The sequence below is a fragment of the Monodelphis domestica genome, chromosome 1 (genome assembly GCF_027887165.1).
Source record: "Monodelphis domestica isolate mMonDom1 chromosome 1, mMonDom1.pri, whole genome shotgun sequence".
Taxonomy (NCBI): Eukaryota; Metazoa; Chordata; class Mammalia; order Didelphimorphia; family Didelphidae; genus Monodelphis; species Monodelphis domestica.
The window spans coordinates 81,792,521-81,806,847 of record NC_077227.1 but is presented as its reverse complement, the minus strand read 5'-3'; the positions used below and the strand labels follow the sequence as shown (position 1 = coordinate 81,806,847).

At 40.0% G+C, this 14,327-nt stretch overlaps 1 protein-coding gene across 3 annotated transcripts in view; it reads left to right on the top strand.

Moving 5' to 3' along the window:
* The first annotated feature begins 1,369 nt into the window (after positions 1–1,369).
* The window catches only part of PLCE1 (phospholipase C epsilon 1), a 336,545-nt gene continuing 323,587 nt past the window's right edge, over positions 1,370–14,327 (top strand). Inside the window, exon 1 of one of the 3 annotated variants that reach the window (XM_056802299.1) lies at positions 1,370–1,502. The gene's annotated coding sequence lies outside the window, so the exon portion shown is untranslated. Of the gene's footprint in view, positions 1,507–1,693; positions 1,861–14,327 lie in introns of those variants that run through there. The other 2 variants (XM_056802305.1, XM_016433427.2) reach the window with 2 other exon arrangements.

Here is a 14,327-nt window from a genome sequence, read left to right as displayed (position 1 = left end):
ATAAAACCAGTTCTGAGGAAAGGATTTTATATTTTATATGTAAGATAAAGCAACCTGGATACCATTAACTGGAGAGTTTCAGGGGTCATTTAGGTGCCTGGGGAGGTCGGGTCGGTCTTGGGCACTAGTTACTTTCCTCTTCTAGAAAGCAAGGCTGACCATGCTCAGTGTCTTCTGCCCCACACACTATCCCCAGAAAGGTCCCAACTACTACCTGTATGGGGGGGGGGGGTGTTGGGGGAAGGTGAAGCCAGAGGCCGAAGGGTACAGGGTAACCGGGGCGTTAGATGGAAAGCCAACTAGGCTCCTGGAGTTGCGGGAGAGGGGGATCAGGGAGGGGAGGACCTCCAGCTCTTTTCCTCCGCAGGCTGAGGAGCGGAAGGAGGGAGGGTTTCCCTGCGGGGGTTCTCCTGCGGGGTTGGGGCCAGGTGGGCGTGGCCGGGGCTCGGAGGTCACGGAGTCCCGGCTGCCCAGGGGCCCCTCGCTTCGCTCCGCCCGGGGCGGGTCCTCCCTCCTCCCCCGCCAGCCCGCCCGCCAGCCCGCTCGCCCCGGGGCGGCCGCTGCTGAGTTCTGGGAAATCCCAGCCCCAGGGCGGGGGCCGCCTAGAGCTGTCCGCCAGCGCCTCGGCCGCTCTCCCGGACCGGACCGCCCGGCGGACGCGGCTACAGTGGAGAGAAAGAGGAGGAGGAGGAGGAGACCCCTCCCGGCGCCCCCTGCCCCCCCGCCCCCAGGCAAGTGGAGGAGAGCGTGGACGGGAAGGCTAGGGGCCCAGAGGAGGCTAGGTCTGGCAGGTAGATCCCGAGGGGAGGGAAAGCGCGGACCGGAGCTGACGGAACCGGACTGGACCGAGACTGCTTTAGCCGAGGGGGCGCTCAGCCCAGCCCAACTTCGGGCTGCTCTGGTCCTGGACCTGGTGGCGCGGCCCGAGGCAGCCGGGTGGTGGTGGGGCGAGCACCTCCGCGCCTCAGGCAGCAGCCAGAGAAACTTGGGGGCCCCGCGTGTGCACACTATCCCCTATTCGGGTGCCATACACGCGCGCACGTACACATACACTGGGCGACTAGGAACAAGGCAGCGAAATTTAGGTACCCCGCCCCCCCTACTCACACTCGGCAACCGTGAACTAGCCAGCAAAACCGAGGTGCCGCTCACACAGCATACACACACAGCACAAGTACACACGGGGGGACAACGAAAGAGCCAGAGAAACTTGAGTGAAACACCCACACACACGGCGATCACGAACAAGCCAGAGAACTTTAGGTGCCACACACACAACACACTCAAACTGGGGGACAGAGAACGGACCAGTTCGCACTCCCTTCCCCCACCCCTCGGCACCGCTGTCCACAGACTGCTGGACCACGAATGATCGAACCTGTGAGACGGGTCGTTCCCTCCTGGGTCCTTAGCGCAGTGCCCGGCCCGGAGCTGGCGAGGGTGACCCGGTTCCATCCCGTGGAAGGGACAGACGCCTGGGGGTCGTTGGCCTCAACAGAGCCGTAGGTGCCAACCGTTACTTGCCACTAGTGTGCGTGTGTTTGTATGTTTGTGTATGCGTGTTGGGGGCTGGTTCAACGCGCGTGGAGAAATTTAAGCCCAACAGGAGACGATCGGGTCATTCTGGACCACCCTGCCCGCCCCTGTGTTGGACTTGAAATCACGGAGGCAACCCCAAGCGGGCATGCGGTCTTGGTCTGGGTGTAGGGGCTTTCTTTTCGAGGGACACGACTACTTCCCCTTACAACCCGATTTCCCTTCTATGTGACTCTAATCAGTTGGAAAAAAGAAACAGGCGACATTGGAGAGATCTGCCTCCACTTGGAGTATTTCAAGGAAAAAGTCTTGGGGAAGGGGGAGGTGAGTTCCTGGAGAACTTGACATCAGGTCCCAGGAAACATAATTGTGCGTCCTTCATTTTTGAAGAGGACCAATGGGGGGAGGGGGAAGGGGGTTGGAAGACTGGCTGAAGGATTTTCTCCATCTTTGAAGTTCCTTAGTGCTGTAATGATATATTTCCACTTCTGAGATGGAAGTCCTCACGACCTAGGGTTAAATACAAAATGTAAAAAATAAGCGTGTTCCTCTCCTGCCTTCTCCCTTAATAAAATAAGTTTGTCAAAAATTTAATGCAAGAGACGTGATAGTAGGGTGAATCTTGGGGGGAAGGAAAAGAACTTCCAGAATGCATTTGAAATAGTATTATGTTAAGAGAAATATTAATTTAAATATGACTTTTCAGTAACACACTGATCAGGGGAGTCTCTCCTCTTTTATCTGGATGGGCAGTGTCAATTTTCTAAGCCTGAAAGTTGTATTCCAAATGGCCCTTGGCAGAGGTTGGACTGCCTGCACTAAAGAGGTAGGTTCCCTCAAAGTCAAGATATTTGTGTAGACTTCCTAAGTAATGCAGATCATTGCAAAACTCCTATTGGGAAAGGAAGGTGATGCATCCATCCAGTCCAAAGTTAACTGTAGTAATCTTGTCCAGGGTATGAGAGTCTGCTATCATTTTCATGTTTTTTTTTTTTAATTTTATTTCTGAAAACTTTTACTTTCCACTCTAGAATCAATGCTGTGTATTTGTTCTACGGCAGAAGAATTTCAAGGTCTAGGCAATGGGGGTTAAGTGACTTACCCAGGATCACACAGCTAGGAAGTGTCTGAGGCCAGATTTGACCCTTTCTCTAGGCCTGGCACTCAATCCACTGAGCCACCCAGCTGTCCCCTCATGTTTGTTTTTAAAGAGACTTTGATTTTGTAATATACTATACTTTGTAGAAAAAAAATATAAGGATGATGTTGTAGAAATGCATATTTACTAGGAGAACTGCAGGTTTGTCCATTCATTGCCCCAATAAGGAGTTCTCCTTTATTTGCTAAAGTTTATCAGTCTTGGCATCTATGCCATGGGGCTATGTACTAGGTGAGACTGCACTAGAATGAAGCCCTTCCAGTACCTCTGGTAACTCCTTGGATGGAATCTGAGATGTTGTTCCAAATTCTGGGGTATAGTGGGTTGTACTTTTCCTGGTGCTTAGAAACACTGGTGCGAAAATCTTGTATTTATTTGAGTTACTTCTGTCAAATCCATAGTTACTATGAAATTTGTATTCTAAAAAGCAATGTAAAAATATATATAATGGCATTCTAATATAACATTTTTAATTAATTTTTTTTTACCAATTACATGTAATAACAAATTTCCACAAAAGTTTCCTGAAGTTATGTAATCCAAATTGTCCCCCGCCCTTCTCCCCTCCTGGGGCTGGCAAGTAATTCAGTCTGGGTTATACATGTATTATCATGCAAAACATATTTAGGATATTTTTTAAAAGTTTCTTCCTTTGGAGGAATATATGGAAGTAAAAGGAACAGTTTCCCATGTACAGGGAAGAGGAATCATATATTCAGAATTAATTCTGTTATAGGTATAGACTGGTAGTCCTTCTCTTACAGACATTCAATTTTAAAACACTCCCTACTAAAAACCTGTCATAGCTTCTGCCCTGTCTCTGTCTCTTCCCTCCCTATCCTATGCTTGCCAGAATTCTCACTGTAGTGCTTTTGGAGCAACAGTGTAAGAAGGGAGGGCAGGAATGACTTCAGGAGTTGACCCACAGTGGCCCACAACACTTGGGCAAAATTGATTTGTCTCAGTGGTGGATTCATTGTCCCCAGATATGCTGCCTGAAAATATTTACTTGATATTGTTCTCCTGCCTAAAATGTTACTAATACACCTTGATAATAAAGCTTTTTTATGTAATTAATCTTAGATAATGGTTAGGGCTTTCAGTCATTCATGTATCAGTATGAATTAGTTAAGTGAGATTGCTTTTCTAATATTTACAGTTACAGAAACCAGGATTTATCTATTTTAGTTATTTATTTAGGTATCAATTTTAGAATATGGAAAATTGGGGGGGATTGGGTAGACTTAGCTGAAATGCCACATTGGGGAATTTAGGGCAACATGAAAGCTATTCATAGCCTTCTGAAGGAGTATAGTAGTAGTCTCTCGGTAACCTAGGAAGACGATTGTATTTGTACGCTTTCATCTATAGTGTAGATGAGTGTGCACAAAAACACTTGTGCGTGAAGGAGATTTAAGTGGACAAGTCAATGCAAGGAGTATAAAAACATGAATAAAGAGGTGCCAGAGACAGAAAACCTATTTCAAAAGTTGTCATAGGGTATAGTGAGCTCAGGAAAGGGGAAAGGAAAGGATTTCTTGTCCTACTGCTAGTCAGGAAACTGAATCCTATTAATTAGAGATATGGCCTTACAAAAGTAATTGTAACCTGTTTTACTCTGTTTCCTCCTCAGTAAAAGGAGCAAGCAGGAATTGTACTCTATGATTATAAAGCATATTGTTAAAGCTAAATTAAACTCCTGTCCTTAATATCCACAGTTTATTAATATTTACTTGAATAAGAGAAGGCAGACAAATAGAAAGAAGCCTATTCTAAAGTAGCCACATGGGCACTCTTCTCATGGCTCTCTCCTCCACCTTCCTTTCACACACCCAAAAGAATAGAGAGCCCACTTCCCGCCTCCCCATTCCCCCCCACCATTCCCCTCCCCCTCGTCCCCCCAATTCCTTCTCTTTTACCCTGGATCAATATCTCAATCATTTCCTGTTCAAGTGCCTAGGTCACTGATGTGACATGGTTCTAGCAGTGCCAGGACATAAGTTGGGCTCCAAAGTTGATCCGGGGAGGGGGTTCCCTTCACATAATCTTCCCTTTGATTCTTTGGGAGACTTGCATATTAAAATCTCCTTATTTGGTTTTTTTTTTATGAGATTAATGTGTCAGGTCTCCCCAGTGAATCATTTCACATATGTTGATTCTCTTACTAGAGGTGTATAAAATATTTCACTTTACATAGAGGGAATTACAACAATTTGGGGATAAGAAGGAAAGAAAAGAAAAAGGAGAAAAGATCAATAGATGCATTGACAAAAAGCCAATTGGGGGTACTTCCCTTTTGCCATAAGAGTTTACATTCAGAATAAATGATAGGTTCAACTTCCTTCAGTTCAGTTCATTATATCCAAAAGTTCATTCTGAATCTTTTTGATGTAGTGTATAGTTTCTGCAGGCATCCTTATGGCATCTCCTCCAAAGATCTACTTTCCTGATTCAGGGTGTTGGTGATTTTCTTTTCCTACAATTGCTTTAAAAGATCGTAAACCTTGGATTTTAAGATAATTAGGATAACTATACAATCCCTCCTTAGGAGAGTGTTTACCAACACTAAAATCACCCTGGGATACATGACTGAGTTATAGGGTATATGAATCAATTTTCAAAAGAAATCCTAAAAAACCCAAATAGAAGAGAACAAATTAAATTATAGATAAAATATCTATCTATCTATCAAAATCTTATGTGTATAAAATTATGAGTAAAAGAATAAAACCATAACATATCCTTAAATCACCAACAAGGTCCAATTAAAGTGGCTTATTCCTACAAGCATGCACGACAATTGCAGCAATATTGCATTTACCCATCGGCAACCAGGACTATAGAACATTGCCATAGCATAAACGAGAGTTTGAGGTAAAAGGGAAGTATGATTCCCTGGTCTGATTTTTACCTTCACTCTTAGGGAGAGGGGAGCCAAAAAGAAAGCCAAATGGAGGTACTTGTAGAAACCTGGCATGGGGAAGTCTAATGTCTGAATTTGTCAAATGGCTGCTTCCTTGAATCTCAAAACAAGACCTCTGTCTTGGCACAGATCCTCATCAATCCCACAGGGATTGGTGGTCTCCCTGACCTTGTGCATCTTGGCACTGCACAGTGACTCTTTTGTGATCCCTTCTGAAATCAGACACAATTACTAAAATCCCAGAATACTTAACACTCAATGGCAGATTTCCATAGTCTGAAGCTGTTGGGTATACATTGGTATCAGGGCTAAGAAATATTGTAAACTTATCCTTCAAAATAAAAAACATTAATACTGATTCCATGCATTCAAATACAAAAATAAATAAATAAAATTTCCTATTGTAAATATACTAACTGAAAGTCCATTGTAAAATGGAACATCTTAGATTAGATTAATATGTAAATTAAAAAACAAAATTAAATCTTAAACAAGCAGCAAATACAATATATGTGACAGGATACAGTCACTCAGTGTCAATAGAAGGTGCCCATTTTACATGTAAGCAGTGAATCCAAGAGTCTTTTTTTCCAATTTTGATAGCTGTTGGAGTGGTTAACTGGAAATTATATATACCTTGTCTCCTGGGTATCTGTATTCAAGATTGCTTTACAGAGACATCTCCACAATGGGGAGGGGAATAGACTTTAAACAGTTAACATCAGTAAGGCAGTGGGGTCTAAAAAGGCTTAAAATTAACCTCCAGATTCCCTGAGGTCCCTTCCCCTCCCAAGTACCATCATTCATTTAGATTCCTTTAGCCACATCCCTGGCCATTCTGACCATTTTTTTGTGGTACCTCACAGTGATAACAGATTTCTTGGGGTGGTGCATTATGGTCTGAGTTATAATTTACCCTATTACCATCACTGATCCTGTTAGAGGCTCTATTATTGTTATTGTTATTATTTCTCCAGCTTCTTCTGTTTCTATTTTCTTTGTACCTTTTTCTACAATCCATAGTCACATGACCTTCCTTCCCCAATTCAGGCAAGTAGTACTATTAACAATATAATTCAGTCACATTGTGGCCTATCACAGACACCCTCCTTCATTTATAACATCTATATAGGAAAAAAAGTATTCTTAATTTTAAATAACTGCCTTAGATTTTTGGAACTTTGTGGGAAGTTAGGTGCTGCTTGTAAACAGATTTTTTTTTTTTAGCGGGATTTGCTGAGTTAATCTGGTTAGGGAGCTTTATTTTTCCTACCAAAGCAGATTTGCTTATTTTCTGCAAAATATAGATTATTCTGGGACACTGAGTGGTTAAGTGACTTTCTCAGAGACAGAATATGTCTTTGAAAGGGGTCTTGAACATTGTTCACCCCGATAGTTAGGTCGGCAATCTCTACTAGGCCATACTACCTTTTTTTGAAGATCATCATAGCAAATGTGTGCATGTATGTGTATTTTAATTGTTTTTTTAGTCATGTCCAATTGAGATTCCAGGGTATACCCCTTGTCCAAAGATCCCTGAGGAGGTAGCTTAGAGCAGTCAGTCCCTCTCCTGCCACAGGTAGTCGGAACAAAGCCCCTGAGGAAATCCCAGATGGGAACCTGGGGCCTGGGGTTGGCTAGCTTCCTCTGGGTTTTTGTCCTTGGAACCTGAATCAAGCTGGGTCTCCTTGTGGCTAACCTGAGAGGTAGGCGGGCCACCTGGGGCAGCCCTTGGACAGAGCCCTTCCTTGGTGCTGGGCTCCCTGAGGAGTGAAGCTTTTGGTATTGAAGGATTTTGGTACCTGGAGGAGAGGAGGTCCACACTGAATGAGAATAGGAGCTCCATATTGCCTTTGGAGACTTGGGCCTGAGAGTGCTAGAAAGGCGAGAAGGATGATGGGAAGAGGAAATAGGCTGGACATGGAGTGAGAGCCAGGCAGGGCTGTTGGACAGCTCGTGTGTACCATCCAGTCGAGATGTGGAGGAAGGGCCCTGGCCTGTGGCAGGGGCCATCTGCAGAGGATTTCCTGGGAGACACGGACAGGATCACAGAATGGGAATGGGTGGTCTTGGGCATGGGTGAGGTGACATCATTCAAACAGGAAAGGAAGAAAGGGGTACATAGATGCGTTTCCTTCTGCAGCTCTGATCCAGTCCCTCCTAGCTGCCATTTTAGGTTTTTGGAACTTAGTGGAGAAGTGAAGAAAGACTATTTCTGTTGCAACTGGAATAGAATTTAAGCCACCAAAAAGAGCATTGGATTATGTATTCAATTCAAATTCATTTTTGAAAGTAAGGTGTGGGAAGCCTGGTAAGCTTTGGTTACCAGTGGAGCAGATCTGAGTTCCTGAGACAGAGAGTGAGCTCGATGTATAAAGAATGTGTGCCCTGGCCTCACTTGCAGTTTCCACCCTTGTTCCTAAAGCAGCCTTCTTCTCTCACCACACACTCCTGGCCCTCATTCCATTTTGGCTCTACTTTTTCACCTCTGTTGCTTTACTGGCTCTGATCCACTCTTTGCTATCTACTCAGAGTCTTTGCTTTTGCCCAGTTGGTCACTTCGTTCCAATTCCAAAGCTATTATAAATTTGACATCCAAAACATGAAATTCTACTGTAGTTTGGTTTTTGGAGGTTGATTTTGTAGTTTTACTCTTGTTGTCTTTTTCAGAAACACAATTTTAGAATATTTTTGGTTTAAGTTCTGGAATTTAAATTTCTTGATAGCTTTTCAGTGTTAAACTGACCTCTACTAGTATTGGACTGTTGACTAGACCAAATACATACAAATAAGTACCAAACAATTTAATATTTTAAAATGCTGCAGGAAGATAGTAAGAGAAAACTTTTTTTTAATCAACTTTATACATGAACTATATTTTTAATTTTTTTCTAGATGAAAACTACAACCATAATAACATGATAGATATTTGACAAACATTTGAAAGTTAAAAGGTTTGAGTGCTTTGTGAATAAAATAAGCAATATTTCTCAAACTCTCCAGAATTCTAATTATTAGAATAAAGTTTGCTTTTGTAACTCATAAAATTTTCATTAGCATAATGCTTGGCACTTAGCAAGTACCCAGTAAATTAGTGGAAAATAAGTCACATTAAATTATTTCATAGTGATCTGATTCCATGATTACTTAATGTTTATTGAAGATGAATAGTTTTTCATATGATGTAAATTAAAAGTTGAATAGTTCATTTATCGCACTATAGCATTTTGGATCATCTAGTTTTATTTTATTTTTTTAAAAAAATTGTTTTATTTGGTCATTTCCAAACATTATTCATTGGACACAAAGATCATTTTCTTTTCCTCCCCACCTCCTCCCACCACCTCTCCCATAGCCGCGATTTCACTGGGTATCACATGTGTTCTTGATTCGAACCCATTGCCATGTTGTTAATATTTGCATTAGAGTGCTCATTTAGAGTCTCTCCTCAGTGATATCCCCTCAACCGCTGTAGTCAAGCAGTTGCTTTTCATCAGTGTTTTTACTCCCACACTTTATCCCCTGCTTGTGGATACTGTTTTTTAGATCCCTGCAGATTGTTCAGGGACACTACATTGACACCAATGGAGAAGTCCATTACCTTCGATTGTACCACAGTGTGTCAGTCTCTGTGTACAATGTTTTCCTGGTTCTGCTCCTTTCGCTCTGCATCACTTCCTGGAGGTTGTTCCAGTCTCCATGGAATTCCTCCACTTTATTATTCCTTTGAGCAAAATAGTATTCCATCACCAACATATACCACAATTTGTTCAGCCATTCCCCAATTGAAGGGCATCCCCATATTTTCCAATTTTTGGCCACCACAAAGAGCGCAGCTATGAATATTCTTGTACAAGTCTTTTTCCTTATTATCTCTTTGGGGTACAAACCCAGCAGTGCTATGGCTGGATCAAAGGGCAGACAGTCTTTTATCACCCTTTGGGCATAGTTCCAAATAACCCTCCAGAATGGTCGGATCAATTCACAACTCCACCAGCAGTGAATTAGTGGCCCTACTTTGCCACATCCCCTTGAGCATTCATTACTTTCCATAGCTGTCATGTTAGCCAATCTGCTAGGTGTGAAGTGATACCTCAGAGTTGTTTTGATTTGCATCTCTCTCATTATAAGAGATGTAGAACACTTTTTCATGTGCTTATTAATAGTTTTGATTTCTTTGGCTGAGAACTATGTCCCTTGCCCATTTATCAATTGGAGAATGGCTTGATTTTTTTTGTACAGTTGATTTAGCTCTTTGTAAATTTGAGTAATTAAACCTTTGTTAGAGGTTTTTATGAAGATTGTTACCCAATTTGTTGCTTCCCTTCTGATTTTAGTTACATTGGGTTTGTTTGTACTAAAACTTTTTAATTTGATGTAGTCAAAATTATTTATTTTACATTTTGTGACTCCTTCTAAGTCTTGCTTGGTTTTAAAATCTTTCCCTTCCCAAAGGTCTGACATGTATACTATTCTGTGTTCGCCTAATTTTCTTATAGTTTCCTTCTTTATGTTCAAGTCATTCACCCATTCTGAATTTATCTTGGTGTAGGGTGTGAGGTGTTGATCCAAACCTAATCTCTCCCACACTGTCTTCCAATTTTCCCAGCAGTTTTTATCAAATAATGGATTTTTGTCCCAAAAGCTGGGGTCTTTGGGTTTGTCACAAACTGTCATTTACTGAGATCATTTACACCAAGTCTATTCCATGATCCTCTTTTCTGTCTCTTAGCCAGTACCAAATTGTTTTGATAACCACTGCTTTATAGTATAGTTTGAGATCTGGGACTGCAAGTCCACCTTCCTTTGCATTTTTTTTTCATGATTTCCCTGGATATCCTTGATCTTTTTTTCTTCCAAATGAACTTAGTTATGGTTTTTTCTAATTCAGTAAAGAAGTTTTTTGGTAGTTCAATGGGTATGGCACTAAATAAGTAAATTAATTTGGGTAGGATTGTCATTTTTATTATGTTAGCTCATCCCACCCATGAGCAATCAATGTTTTTCCAATTGTTTAGATCTAGTTTTAACTGTGTGGTAAGTGTTTTGTAGTTGTGTTCATATAGTTCCTGTGTTTGTCTCGGCAGATAGATTCCTAAGTATTTTATATTGTCCAGGGTGATTTTAAATGGTATTTCTCTTCCTAATTCTTGCTGCTGAAATGGGTTAGAGATATATAGAAATGCTGATGACTTATGCAGGTTTATTTTGTATCTTGCAACTTTGCTAAAGTTGTTGATTATTTCAAGTAACTTTTTGGTTGATTCTCTAGGATTCCTTAAGTAAACCATCATATCATCTGCAAAGAGTGATAGCTTGGTCTCCTCATTGCCAATTTTAATACTTTCAATTTCTTTTTCTTCTCTAATTGCTACTGCTAGTGTTTCTAGTACAATGTTAAATAATAGAGGTGATAATGGGCATCCTTGTTTTATTCCTGATCTTATTGGGAAGGCTTCTAGTTTATCCCCATTGCAGATGATGTTTGCTGATGGCTTTAGATATATATTGTTTATTATTTTTAGGAAAGATCCTTCTATTCCTATACTTTCCAGTGTTTTCAATAGGAATATGTGTTGTATTTTATCAAAGGCTTTTTCTGCATTTATTGAGATATTCATGTGATTTTTGTCAGTTTGCTTGTTAATATAATCAATTATGTGGATAGTTTTCATAATATTGAACCATCCTTGCATTCCTGGTATGAATCCTGCCTGGTCATAGTGGATGACCCTTGTGATGACTTGCTGGAGTCTTTTTGCTAGTATCCTATTTAAGATTTTTGCGTCTATATTCATTAGGGAGATTGGTCTATAGTTTTCTTTCTCTGTTTTTGACCTGCCTGGCTTTGGGATCAGTACCATGTTTGTGTCGTAAAATGAATTTGGTAGAACTCCTTCTTAGCTTATTCTGTCAAATAGTTTGTTTAATATTCATTTATTTGTGAATCCATCTGGACCTGGGGATTTTTTCTTGGGGATTTTTTCTTAGGGAGTTCTTTGATGGCTTGTTCAATTTCTTTTTCTGATATGGGGTTGTTAGGGTAATTTATTTCTTCCTCATTTAGTCTAGGCAATTTATATTTTTGTAAGTATTCATCCATATCACCTAGATTGCCATATTTGTTGCCATATAATTGGGCATAGTAGTTTTTAATGATTGCCTTCATTTCCTCTTCATTAGAGGTGAGGGCTCCTTTTTCTTGGGGCAATGGTGATGTCATTACAGAAATGTGGAAGAACTGAAAGTGGGGCAGGTTTGATGGAAAAATAAGAAATTTGGCCTAGAAACTTTATAAAAATTTTCCCCTAATCTTGGCTGCACTCGTTTTATTTGTAGAGAAAATTTTAATTTAACATAATCAGAATTATCTATTTTATATCTCACAATGCTCTCCATCTCTTGCTTACTCATAAATTCTTCTCCTATCCATAAATCTGATGGGTAATATGCTCCCTATTCTTCTAATTTACTTATGATGTCTCATATTATGTCTAGATCATGTATCCATTTTAAATGTATAAGATGTTAGACTATACCTAGTCTCTGCTAAAACTACTTTCTAATTGGCCCAGAAATTTTTACCAAATAGGGAGTTCATATCCCCAAAACATGGATCTATGTTTTTGTCAAATACAAGGTTACTATAATCTATTATTGTTTGTTGTATGTCTGTTGTGTTTCACTGATTTTCTTTCTGTTTCTTATCCAGTACCAGTAGTTTGGATAATTACTGCTTTTAATACAGTTTAAAAATATGGTACTTAGCAGGAACTCCTTTTACATTTTTCTCATTAATTCATTTGATATTCTTGATCTTTTGTTCTTCTAAATGAATTTTGTTTTTTTTTCCTAGCTCGATAAAATAATTTTTTGTAATTTAATTGGGATGGTATTGAATAAGTAGATTAGGTAGGATTGTCATTTTAATTATATTGGCTCTGCCCACTCATGAACAATGAACATTTCTGCAGTTATTGAAATCTAACTTTATTTGTATAAGAAGTGTTTTATAATTATATTCATGTTGTTCCTGGGTTTATTTTAACTATACTCCCAGGTATTTTATTCTGTTTGTGATTATTTTAAATGGGTTATCTCTATCTCTTCCTGCAGGATTTTGTTAGTGAAATGATTATGATTTATGTGGGTTTATTTCCTATCCTGATACTTTGCTAAATTGTTGATGATTTCAACTAACTTTTTAGTTGAATCTCTAGCATTTGCCACACATACCATCATTTAGCTATTTAGTTTTATTACCTCTTTGCCTACACAAGTACTTAATAGTCTTCCAGCTATTTAGGTTGTACTTTGTTTCTTTAAAGAATGCTTTGCAATTGAATTTTTACATATATTTTGTGTGCTTTGGTGAATTGATCCTCAAATATTTTAGGCACTTTAAATTTATTTGAAATGAGATTAACTACTGGGAGCCATCAGGCCATGAAGCCTTGACAGAGTCATGTGTGGTAGCTGAGGAGACCACAGAGTGGTCCTTAGCAAGATGTGATTGCCCACCCAGTCCCCCTTTACATGACCTCTTTCATCAATGCCCCTTACCTATGAATTGACATGATTATTATTCCCCCTAGTCTCAAAAGAAATAATGCAAGAGCAAAACACCTGTACCCTAACTCGTCAAAATTTCACCAAAAAGATCAGACCCTTATTAAACCCAATCCCAAAAAGACTATCATGGGTTAACTTTTACTTAGGTACATAATTCCCAGCAAAACCATAGCTACAAGCCAAGCCCAAAACTTTCCCACTCACCGAAACCTATTTTCATGAAGCCAGCACACAAATCAATCATAGAGGCTCATACAATAAGTACAAGTACATCTAGCTTCAGTATGCCGCAGTGACTCAGTTACACAAATCAGTAACTCAGAAACTCCCTAGTAAAAACCTTGAAAAATGATCAGTCTAAATACCCCTCAACCTCAATGATATGATTGTTGAATTGTCTTTTAAGAACTGCTGATTAATTATTCCATTTTATTAAAAGCAATAAGTAATTTTCCTTGATTGTTTGTAAGCTCAAAACTTCTCACAGGGTAATGAGAAAATTAAGCCACCTGTGATGAAACCATTTATCTTGTATACTGTCTGTAATCACACAATATAAGAATATAGAATGTTAATCAAGTGATTTGTTAAAAGTTAATGTATCACTTTTCTAATTATCTCTCTTTGAACATGTGTGTTAGGTAATGTATTTGAGTGCCAAGAAAATGGGGATAAAAATAAAAACCAGGCATAGGGATGGCGGAGCAGCTATCAGATGGAAAGCAATCCCATGGCTGTAATGATTAAGCTGTCTTCCTTTTGCTATTTATTTGGACTGATGGTTCACCACCTGTTGGGAAACCCTGGAGTTGTGAGCAAAGGTGGACTTTGCCTGTGGCAATTAACTTTTCTATTGTTGCTTATTTGATTTTATTATATAGAAATGTTTTTGATTTTCAAGGGTTCTTTTTGTAGCCTGAGACTTTGTTGTAGCTATTGTTTATTCTTTGCTAATCCCCTAGGTTTTTCAAGTAAAACATCATGGCATTGGCAAATTGGATGATTTTGTTTCCTTGTTATTTTCTTTTTTTCCTTTAACCCTCCTTACCTTCCATCTTAAAATCAATTTTATTTATTGGTTCTAAAATAGAAGAATGGTAGGGGCTAGACAGTGGAAATTAAATGGCTTACCCAAGG